This window comes from Salvelinus fontinalis, chromosome 19, assembly GCF_029448725.1.
Source record: "Salvelinus fontinalis isolate EN_2023a chromosome 19, ASM2944872v1, whole genome shotgun sequence".
Taxonomy (NCBI): Eukaryota; Metazoa; Chordata; class Actinopteri; order Salmoniformes; family Salmonidae; genus Salvelinus; species Salvelinus fontinalis.
In genome coordinates this window covers 46,211,705-46,223,589 of record NC_074683.1, presented here as the reverse complement: position 1 = coordinate 46,223,589, position 11,885 = coordinate 46,211,705, and the positions used below count along the sequence as shown (strand labels likewise).

The window sequence follows — 11,885 nt, the reverse complement described above, 5'->3', positions numbered from 1 at the left end:
TTTTGTGCTGCTACCATGTTGTTGTTATATGCTGCTGCTTTGCTATGTTGTTGTCTTAGGTCTCTTTATGTAGTGTTGTCTCTCTTCTCATGATGTGTGTTTTGTCCTATATTTATATGTTATATATATATATATATATATATATATATATATTTTAATCCCAGCCCCGTCCCCGCAGGAGGTCTTTTGCCTTTTGGTAGGCCATCATTGTAAATAAGAATGTGTTCTTAACTGACTTGCCTAGTTAAATAAAGGTTAAATAAATACAAATTAAATTAACTGAAACACTAGCAGTAGTTCAAACTTCTCAGTTTGGATAATGGAACAATTCGGAGTACAACACATTTCTCATACCTTGATTGAGGTACGTTTCCCGAGCAGTTACTCACTCCAGCTCTGCCTTGATCTAAACAGGAAGCCTGTTGGACCTTAGTGCAGCTGTAAGCAAGCGGGTCGGATCTGCTAGCTATCTGCTGGAGAAGCAGCAACACCGCCTCTGGATCAGTTGGATTTGCAGCCTAGGTGTGCCCAGCTGTAAGCATAGCAGGTTGTATTTCACGCCAAAACGCAAGTGAAGGAATGTCGCCAACAATAAAAGGTGAGTTATTAGCGATGCATGTGCGCATTGTAGATGGCATGTAGCCAATTAATTTATGCTTTGCATCGGAATTCAGCGGTATTCAGTGGCTCAACAACGGGAGCTTGAAGCACGAAACCCGGATCAGAGGGAAGTTCAGTGCCGCTGCTGCGAGTTGAGTACACTTTACATTGACGCGGTTGATATTTCTCACTGCTATGATAAATGGTTGCTTTTCATGTAACATGCTACAATGTAACGCCGTACATTCATGCATGCAGTTATTTGTCACAATGTAGGCCTAACTGTGTAACCTTTGAAATTCGCCGACTCCTCTGTGGTGACATGGGGGCTGGCATGTAATTTTTGAAACACTCGAAACCAGAGACGGTGCATGTGACTGTCTGAAACTGTAGCCTACCTGGTGTAACAGATATTCGGCTTTCTTGGGTCGTTAACCGTGGTCATTATATCTAAAGAGTCGTCTATTTTATTTGAACTCGTGGGTGGATCGGTCGGATGCGGGTTCATTGAGTTAGATTTACCGTTCATCACTACTGACTATTGGTGGTGGTAGTACTATTGTACAGCTGGAAGAGCCTGCTATAGTCCCTTTTGAAGGAGGTCTATTTACACCAGGGTTCCCCAACTGTCGGCCCGTGGTTTTATTTAGCCCCCCAGTTGTCTGAGGAACAATTGTTGTTATATTTTTATTGTTGGGCATAAAATACTAAAAACACCATGAAAGCAGCTCCAAGTGACTTACATTTGGGAAATCTGTATCAAATCAAGTATTCCCACGCATAATAGAGAGACATGTGATCGTATTCAAACGTAAGCAAGGTTGGAAAATGATTAGGTTTTAGTCAAATACCACACATGGTTGGGCTTCTTGCGGTCAATTTGCAATCTACAAATTATTTTATGTTCCGGCCCCCTGATGCTCAAGAAAAATCGTTCCAAGGGCTGAATCTAGTTGATGATCACGGTTTACACTGTTGTTGGCTAATGCTTATCCATCCTGTATAGCCATGCTGCATACTGAAGGGACCAGTGGAGGCTGCTGTTGAGAGATCGGTTCATAATAATGGCTGAAACGGAGTATTATGGCTGGAATGGAATAGTATCAAACACATGACCACGTGTTTGATACCGTTCCTTAAACGCCATTCAAGCCATTAGGGCCTGCCCTTTCCTATCATTATTCTCACTGTGATAAACACACAAGGTGTTTGTATCATTATTGAGTTTATTGAATAAGGTTGCTGGAGACCTTATCTTGCCCATATATTTTTCTAGCCCCTTATTGCCCACTGGCAATGCAGGAGAGTTTGTGGCTGCCTGTCACCTGCCATGCACTCATAATGGATGAGGTAGCCTACTACACTGTGTGTTGTTTTGGGAGGCATCACTGGGGCCGAGCTCCCTGCCATCCAGAATCTCTATATCAGGCGGTGTCAGAGGAAGGCACGATTTGATTTGAAAATTGCCAAAGATTCCAGTCACCCAAGCCATAGACTGTTCTCTCTGTTACTGTCCGGTTAATGGTACCGGAGCATCCACTCTCAGACAACCAGGCTCCGAGACAGCTTCTACCCCCAAGCCATAATACTGCTAAATAGCCAGATTGCTAAATAGTCAATTAATGGCCTAAACTATATGCACTGACCCTAAGAACACTCACTAGACTATATATACACACCATATGCACACTCACACACTACATTAACACTACCACACAAAACCCATACAGACAACACACACACACACGCATACCGACACAACACAAACATACATTCATACACTTTACAAACACACTATATATATTTTTATTTTAAATTAAGCATACGTTTCACGGTAAAGTCTACACCAGTTGGGGAAAGAGTAGGGAAAGGGGGTACCTAGTCATTTAACAAAAATGTGTCTTCTGCATTTAACCCAACCCCTCTGAATCAGATGGGTGCGGGGCGCTGCATTAATCGACGTCATCGTCACCCGGGGAGCAGTTGTTGTGGGGGTTAACTGCCGTACTCTACGGCAGAACGGCGTTGAGCAAAGGCATGTCCTGAGCCTGTTACCTGTTAAGAAACATCCAGTCAGCCATTCAATCAGACACGTGTTAGTTCTCAAGCCTCACAAGCCTTCCTTCTCTCATCCTGAGTCATGATGCACTGTATTTGGGTGACTATTTCATTTCGCATGAAGGGGTTTGGAACCACGGAGGTTGGATTGTGTACCAGAAAAGTGTGTCGGCTTGCTTCTCTCTCTTTACATTTGAGGTTCTGGGTGTTTGTGACCATTATAAACTCTCTCTTCTCTTGTGTGTGTGTACAGTTGAAGTCAGAAGTTTATATACACTTAGGTTGGAGTCATTTAAAACTCGTTTTTCAACCACTCCACAAATTTATTGTTAACAAACTATAGTTTTGGCAAGTCGGTTAGGACATCTGCTTTGTGCATGACACAAGTAATTTTTCCAGCAATTGTTTACAGACATATTATTTCACTTATAATGAACTGTATCACAATTCCACTGGGTCAGAAGTTTACATACATTAAGTTGAATATGCCTTTCAACAGCTTGGAAAATTCCAGAAAATGATGTCATGGCTTTAGAAGCTTCTGATAGGGTAATTGACATAATTTAAGTCAATTGGAGGTGTACCTGTGGATGTATATCAAGGCCTACCTTCAAACTCAGTGCCTCTTTGCTTGACATCATGGGTAAATCAAAAGTAATCAGCCAAGAACTCAGAAAAAAAATTGTAGACCTCCACAAGTCTGGTTCATCCTTCTGAGTAATTTCCAAACGCCTGAAGGTACCACGTTCATCTGTACAAACAATAGTACGCAAGTATAAACACCATGGGACCACGCAGCCATCATACCGCTCAGGAAGGAGACGCGTTCTGTTTCCTAGAGATGAACGTACTTAGGTGTGAAAAGTGCGATTCTATCCCAGAACAACAGCAAAGGACCGTGTGAAGATGCTGGAGGAAACAGGCACAAAAGTATCTGTATCCACAGTAAAACGCGTCCTATATCGACATAACCTGAAAGGCCGCTCAGCAAGGAAGAAGCCACTGCTCTAAAACCATCATTAAAAAAAGCCAGACTACAGTTTGCAACTGCACATGGGGACAAAGATCGTACTTTTTGGAGAAATGTCCTCTGGTCTGATGAAACAAAAGTAGAACTGTTTGGCCATAATGACCATCATTATGTTTGGAGGAGAAAGGGGGAGGCTTGCAAGCCGAAGAACACCATCCCAACCGTGAAGCACGGGGGTGGCAGCATCATGTTGTGGGGGTGCTTTGCTGCAGGAGGGACTGGTGCACTTCACAAAATATATGGCATTATGAGGAAGGAAAATGATGTGGATATATTGAAGCAACATCTCAAATGGGTCTTCCAAATGGACAATGACCCAAGGCATACTTCCAAAGTTGTGGCAAAATGGCTTAAGGACAACAAAGTCGTTTTGGAGTGGCCATCACAAAGCCCTGACCTCAATCCTATAGAGAATTTGTGGGCAGAACTGAAAAAGCGTGTGCGAGGAAGGAGGCCTACAAACCTGACTCAGTTACACCAGCTCTGTCAAGAGGAATGGGCCAAAATTCACCCAACTTATTGTGGGTAGCTACCCAAAATGTTTGACCCAAGTTAAACAATTTATGGGCAATGCTACCAAACACTAATTGAGTGTATGTAAACTTCTGACCCACTGGGAATGTGATGAAAGAAAGAAAACCTGAAATAAATCATTGTCTCTACTATTATTCTGACATTTTACATTCTTAAAATAAAGTGGCGATCCTAACTGACCTAAGAGAGGAGAGGGGATCTTTCCTAGGATTAAATGTAAGGAATTGTGAAAAACTGAGTTTAAATGTATTTGGCTGAGGTGTATGTAAACCTCCGACTTCAACTGTATGTGTAGGACCTGTGTGTGTTTGTAGGCTATATGTCTTAGTCACAAATGTTCTTTCTCCCTCCCGCTTTCTGACCTTGGATGATATCTAAAGTGAATGCAGTTTTTTTGTTCTTGAACACACCGGTATGATGATTCATGAGTCATCATGTAGTATGGTATCTTAACCAGCTCAATGAAAAGACTTACTGGATTAACACTAGTACACACACACACACACACACACAAATTCAGCAAAAAAAAGAATTGTCCCTTTTTCAGGACCCTGTCGTTCAAAGATCATTTGTAAAAATCCAAATAACGTCACAGCTATTCATTGTAAAGGGTTTTAACACTGTTTCCCATGCTTGTTCAATGAACCATAAACAATTAATGAACATGCACCTATGGAACGGTCGTTAAGACACTAACAGCTTACAGACGGTAGGCAATTAAGGTCACAGTTATGAAAACTTAGGACACTAAAGAGGCCTTTCTACTGACTCTGAAAAACACAAACAGAAAATTCCCAGGGTCCCTGCTCATCTGCGTGAATGTGCCTTAGACATGCTGCAAGGACGCATGAGGACTGCAGATGTGGCCAGGGCAATACATTTCAATGTCCGTACTGTGAGACGCCTAAGACAGCACTACATGGAAACAGGACAGACAGCTGCTCGTCCTCGCAGTGGCAGACCACGTGTAACAACACCTGCACAGGATCGGTACATCCGAACATCACACCTGCGGGACAGGTACAGGATGGCAACAACAACTGCCCGAGTTAAACCAGGAATGCACAATCCCTCCATCAGTGCTCAGACTGTCCGCAATAGGCTGAGAGAGGCTGGACTGAGGGCTTGTAGACCTGTTGTAAGGCAGGTCCTCACCAGACATCACCGGCAACAACGTCGCCTATGGGCACAAACCCACCGTCACTGGACCAGACAGGACTGGCAAAAAGTGCTCTTCCCTGATGAGTCGCGGTTTTGTCTCACCAGGTGTGATGATCGGATTCACATTTATCATCGAAGAAATGAGCGTTACACAGAGGCCTGTACTCTGGAGCGGGATCGATTTGGATGTAGAGAGTCCGTCATGGTCTGGGGCGGTGTGTCACAGCATCATCGGACTGAGCTTGTTGTCATTACAGGCAATCTCAACACTGTGCGTTACAGGGAAGACATCCTCCTCCCTCATGTGGTACCCTTCTTGCAGGCTCATCCTGACATGACCCTCCAGCATGACAATGCCACCAGCTATACTGCTCGTTCTGTGCGTGATTTCCTGCAAGACAGGAATGTCAGTGTTCTGCCATGGCCAGCGATGAGCCCGGATCTCAATCCCATTGAGCACGTCTGGGACCTGTTGGATTGGAGGGTGAGGGCTAGGGCCATTCCCCCCAGAAATATCTGGGAACTTGCAGGTGCCTTGGTGGAAGAGTGGGGTAACATCTCACAGCAAGAACTGGCAAATCTGGTGTAGTCCATGAAGAGGAGATGCACTGCAGTACTTAATGCAGCTGGTGGCCACACCAGATACTGACTGTTACTTTTGATTTTGACCCGCCCCCTTCGTTCAGGGACACATTATTCAATTTCTATTAGTCACATGTCTGTGGAACCTGTTCAGTTTGTCTCAGTTGTTGAATCGTTTGTTCATACAAATGTTTACACATGTTAAGTTTGCTGAAAATAAACGCAGATGACAGTGAGAGGACGTTTTCTTTTTTTTCTGAGTTTACATGCATTACATTTAACCATATGTATCCTGAGCTGTATATGTTTTAAAGGTTATATTCTATGCTTCTGGCTTTATTTGACTCTCACTGTTAACCCACACTGTCAGACATGTCTGGCTTCATGGTGTGAACTCTTTCTCGGTCCCCACACTGCCCAAAGGCCCCCCCTGTGTGTGTGTGTGTGTGTTTGTACACTGCAGTATTGTTAGTCAACAGCTGTTATAGGCTTATCTATAGTCCATGGCCAGATTGCTTTCTCTATAAATAGCCCTACAAAGATTCTCTGTCACCATTTACTTAATTTCCAACAGACTTAAACCTCATCACGTGCTTGCATGTATGTGTATGTCTTCCTGTGTTCCTATATCTACCTTGGAGTTTGTGTGTTATTTGTTGTTTATTACGAAGTGTGTTTTTGTGTTTGTCTTCTTTCATCTACCTTGTTTGTTGTACATGTGAATACAGTACATATGTTTGTGTTTAGGATGGGGTGGTGGGCATATGTTTTACTGCTAAACAAACAAACACACGCTAAATGCCTGGCACTTTGCCACCATCAGGGCAGGGCATTCGGAGGGGGGGGCTAATAGGGGTGGGGGAGGGAGGGCACAGTGTGGATGCCATGGTAACCAGTGATCCATGCAGGCTAGGTTAATGTGTGCCACACAAGCTGATGCCATGCTGGCAGGCTGCATACAGCTGAATGTGTTGGCATCTCTGATCACACTCCTTTCTCCTCTACCCTGTCTATGGGCCAAATGACTGTTCAACTGGGGCAAATGAGTACAAAGATATATATATATATATATATATATATATATATATTATACACACACATACAAACCCATTTTTAAGTCCACACAGACACGCACACATATCACATCATTCCCTGGCCTTGTAACTGATGACATAAGATGAGAGTGATCTGTAGGAAAAAGGTTAAAGAGTGACCTAACTATGGCTGTTACGGTGACTGTAATACCGCCACTCCGGCGGTCACAAGTTGTGACGGCAGTCAAATTCCACATGACCGTTTAGTCACGGTAATTAGACTTCTCCAAGCTCTGATGCTGCTGATGGTCATTAGTAGCCTACCAAACTTGCTTAACTGCCTGGTACTCAGCACTCTTGTCACTCTGACATCAATGCAAATGTATTCAAAAATCCAATGAAAAATTGTATCCTGTGAAAAAGCCTCGATCACGTGACGGGCACTGGCTAATAAGAATTGAGCCATGTGAGTGAGAGGTGCTTTGGAGCACACAGCTGGGAGAGGGAATTATAATTATTATATTAGGAATAGGAATAGGAAGACCTGTTTCTTTGTTAACGGCTCAACACAGAGTAGTTGCATGTGTGCACTCCCTCAAATCTTTTGGAGAAAACATTCTATTTTATTCAGTTATGTTCAATAATTATTGTATTCTTCATACTAAAATATAATGCCACAGAATGCTAAGAAAATCTTGTCTGCTAAATGAACTAATGTAGCCCACAGCCATATGGTATAGCCAGATCAGAGCCTAACATAAGGACAAGGAGTATGCTATTCTGTTCTTCTGAAATAGACTACATTTTCTTTATATCATGTTTCTTTAGACCTGTCTAAAATACATAATGATGGAACGTCTACATTTTTTTTTTTTAAGTCTAATAAATCCAAAAGTCTGCATCTGTGGCTTGTAGGCTATGTTTGGAAGCTAGGAGATGCTAAATGTGTTTATGATAATTAACGGTCAGTTACCGTGAGACTGTCAAGCAAATAACTGCCAATCACTAGCTGACAACATGTCATGACCACCACAGTCCTAGACCTAACTGACCTTTTACACTGTATATGTCTCTCTCATGAGTGCCATTTTTTTCTTTGACTTCTCTTAAGGATCGGCACCTTTTTTTCAAATTTTGCCTAAAATGACATACAAGCAGTTAGATTTGGGTAGCTCAGGCCCTGAAGCAAGGATATGCATATTCTAAGTACCATTTGAAAGGAAACACTTTGAAGCTTGTAGGAATGTAGGATAATATAACACATTAGATCTGGTAAAAGATAATACAAAGAAAAAAAACACTTTATTTTTTATTTTTTTGTACCATCATCTTAGAAATGCAAGAGAAAGGCCATAATGTATTATTCCAGCCTAGGTGCAATAAAGATTTGGCCGCGAGAATCCAGCAGTGCATGTGCAAAGTTTTAGACTGATAAAATGAACCATATCATTTCTGTTCAAAATGACAGCGCGAAAAGGGAGCAGTCAATGCCAACCTCAAAAGCAATATGGATGAATGGGCACCTAAGTGGAATTGGTGACGTCGCAGTGAGAATGCCACCACCACATATCTCGTCTTCTATTTCTTTATTTTTCTCAGCTCGAATCCCTGAGCCGACTAGGTGAATAATTTGTAGATTTGCCCTTGAGCAAGGCAGTTAACCCTAATATTGTTCCTGTAAGTCACTCTGGATAAGTGCATCTGCTAGGCCCAAATGTGCCTAATTTGTTTATTAATAACTTTTCATGTTCAAAATTGTGCACTCTCCTCAAACAATAGCATGGTATTCTTTCACTGTAATAGCTACTGTAAATTGGACAGTGCAGTTAGATTAACAAGAATTTAAGATTTCTGCCAATATCAGATATGTCTATGTCCTGGGAAATTTTCTTGTTACTTACAACCTCATGCTATTCACATTAGCCTACGTTAGCTCAAAAGTCCCGCAGAGGACCCACCAATCCTGAAGAAGTTTTAAAGACACACGCTATTACTGTTATTAGTATGGGTGAATGGATCTCTGAGGAAGCTATAAACATGCCTATACTCCTGACCTTGCTTCCCTGGCTCCCTGACCCTGAGTCTCAATGCAAATCCTAGATAAACAGCTTAATGAGTGTTTATATTACATTCATTTCACTTTCTGCTCTCATGAATATGTCTGCCTAGTCCACTGAACCATAACCACATACAGAAATTTAATTATAGCAAATACACAATACATACAAATGTATGTTGACACCCCTACAAATTAGTGGATTCGGCTATTTCAGCCACACCCGTTGCTGACAGGTGTAAAAAATCAAGCGCACAGCCATGCAATCTCCATAGGGAAACATTGGCAGTAGAATGGCCTTTTTGGTTTGTTTAATTTATTTAATCTTTATTTAACTAGGCAAGTCAGTTAAGAACAAATTCTTATTTACAATGACGGCCTACCCCGGCCAAACCCTAACCAGGACTGCGCTGGGCCAATTGTGCGCCGCCCTATGGGACTCCCAATCACGGCCGGTTGTGATACAGCCTGGAATCGAACCAGGGTTTGTAGTGACGCCTCTAGCACTGAGATGCAGTGCCTTAGACTGCTGTGCCACTCAGGAGCCCTGAAAGCCTTACTGAAGAGCTCAGTGACTTTCAACGTGGCACCATCATAGGATGCTACCTTTTCAACAAGTCAGTTCGTCAAATTTCTGCCCTGATAGAGCTGCCCTGGTCAACTGTAAGTGCTGTTACTGTGAAGTGGAAACGTCTAGGAGTAACAACGGCTCAGCCGTGAAGTGGTAGGCCACACAAACTCACAGAACTGGACCACCAAGTGCTTAAGCGCATAGCACATACAAATCTTCTGTCCTTAGATGCAACACTCAGTACCGAGTTCCAAACTGCCTCTGGAAGCAGCGTCAGCACAAGCACTGTTCGTCGGGAGCTTCATGAAATGGGTTTCCATGGCCGAGCAGCCGCACACAAACTTAAGATCATCATGCGCAATGCAAAGCGTCGGCTGGAGTGGTGTAAAGCTCTCCGCCATTGGACTCTGGAGCAGTGGAAGTGTGTTCTCTGGAGTGATGAATCACGTCCGTCGGACGAATCTAGGTTTGGCAGATGCCAGGAGAACGCTACCTGCCCCAATGCATAGTGCAAACTGTAAAGTTTGGTGGAGGAGGAATAATGGTCTGGGGCTGTTTTTCATGGTTTGGGCTAGGCCCCTTCCGGGGGCAGCTCAATGACATTCTAGATGCCTCAAAGTTAGAAGCACAGAATCAACAGTTTGGGTAAGGCCCTTTCTTGTTTCAGCCTGACAATGCCCCCATGCACAAAGAAGTCCATACAGAAATGGTTTGTCGAGATTGGTGTGGAAGAACTTGACTGGCCTGCATAAAGCCCTGACCTCAACCCCATCCAACACATTTGGGATGAATTGGAACACCGACTGTGAGCCAAGCCTAATCACCTAACATCAGTGCCCGACCTCACTAATGCTCTTGTCGCTGCTGCGGGGACTTGCTTCCATTCAATGTTCCAACATCTAGTTATTTAAAAAAAAATATATATATATTGACAAATTGAATGGTATGCTTCGCCATTGTAGTAGATGGTGTTTTGTTAAATCGCAGTGAATCAAAATAATCATTTGTGAATCGCAAACAGTAAAAGGGAAAAATGTATTATTTACTTCTGCTGCACAACTCATTTTGTAGGTACTTTAAGTTGATTTGGATTTAATTTATGGGACATTGCAACTCAATATATGCTATTAATCAACCTGAAGTAAACACTTATATACATTATAAAGCCTATCGGCTCTAAAATTCTTGATGCATGCTGAAACAAGTCATTTTCAAAGTTTTTCCTCAAACCTTCCCAATTAAATGTTGACTGCAAAGTAGGCCTACCTGGCTGAATGATATTATGATGATTTGTTTCACTTGGGTGCACATTTGTATTGCATGCTCTGCCTTCACATGTGCAGTACAGAAACCTTACTGAAACACCGCTAGCCTAACACAAATGTACTGTGACTAAAACTTGGCTGGCACATGTTTTCAATGGTGATCTCCAACACCTGACACCAATACAGTAGGTTAGCGAGGTACCCTGACTGGGACTCAAATCCTGGTGACTGTAATTCCAAAACCATTATAATGTCATAATCCTCGCTATATGAGCCAGGATGAGGGTGGCAGATAGCCTAGCAGTTAAGAGTGTTGGGCCAGTAACCTAAAGACGCTGGTTCGAAACCCTGAGCCGACTAGGTGAAAAATCTATAGATTTGCCCTTGAGCAAGTTAACCCCAATATTGTTCCTGTAAATCGCTCTGGATAATTGCGTCTGCTAGATTACCAAAATGTAACCAAGTGTGTTAACCCTATTTGCACAATGCATAGTGTGTTTGCCTTTCACGCCAGTGACCCAGTTTCACTTCCTTGTCCTGCCATTATCTCACATTTCTTTTAGACTAACATTTAGTTTTCAACAGCGGAGATTTGTATAAACCATACTGTCTGCCTCTCCGACATTTGTCGGGAGCATTGTTTCAATATTCAAATTCGATCTAAAACTGTCCCTTAGTTATGAACGTGTAGGGTTCGGGAGTCGGGACTAGAGACACAGGCAGCGTTTCTCAGCCAGTCGAAATCATGAATCAGCTGGCATCATTTTTATGGATATAACAAAGAAATGTCAATTGAAAAAAAGGTAAAACAAAACGAAGTGCAGCTAGTTTGCAGTCTTTCCAGCTTCAGTTTGAAGTGATTGTGTTCGCTGTGTTGTTGACTAGCTCCTCTGAACAAGTGTCTTATTAACTAGAGAGCACATTTTCTATGCCAGGCGAAAAATCGTGCCTCGTTAGTTCATTGTTATGGATGTATCCAAATAAATGTCACTAG

The 11,885-nt window shown here is 42.6% G+C and overlaps 1 protein-coding gene across 1 annotated transcript in view; it reads left to right on the top strand.

Annotated features, from left to right (window-relative positions):
• The first annotated feature begins 444 nt into the window (after positions 1-444).
• The window catches only part of LOC129816840 (vang-like protein 1), a 71,895-nt gene continuing 60,454 nt past the window's right edge, over positions 445-11,885 (top strand). Inside the window, exon 1 of the mRNA XM_055871768.1 lies at positions 445-598. The gene's annotated coding sequence lies outside the window, so the exon portion shown is untranslated. The remainder of the gene's footprint in view (positions 599-11,885) is intronic.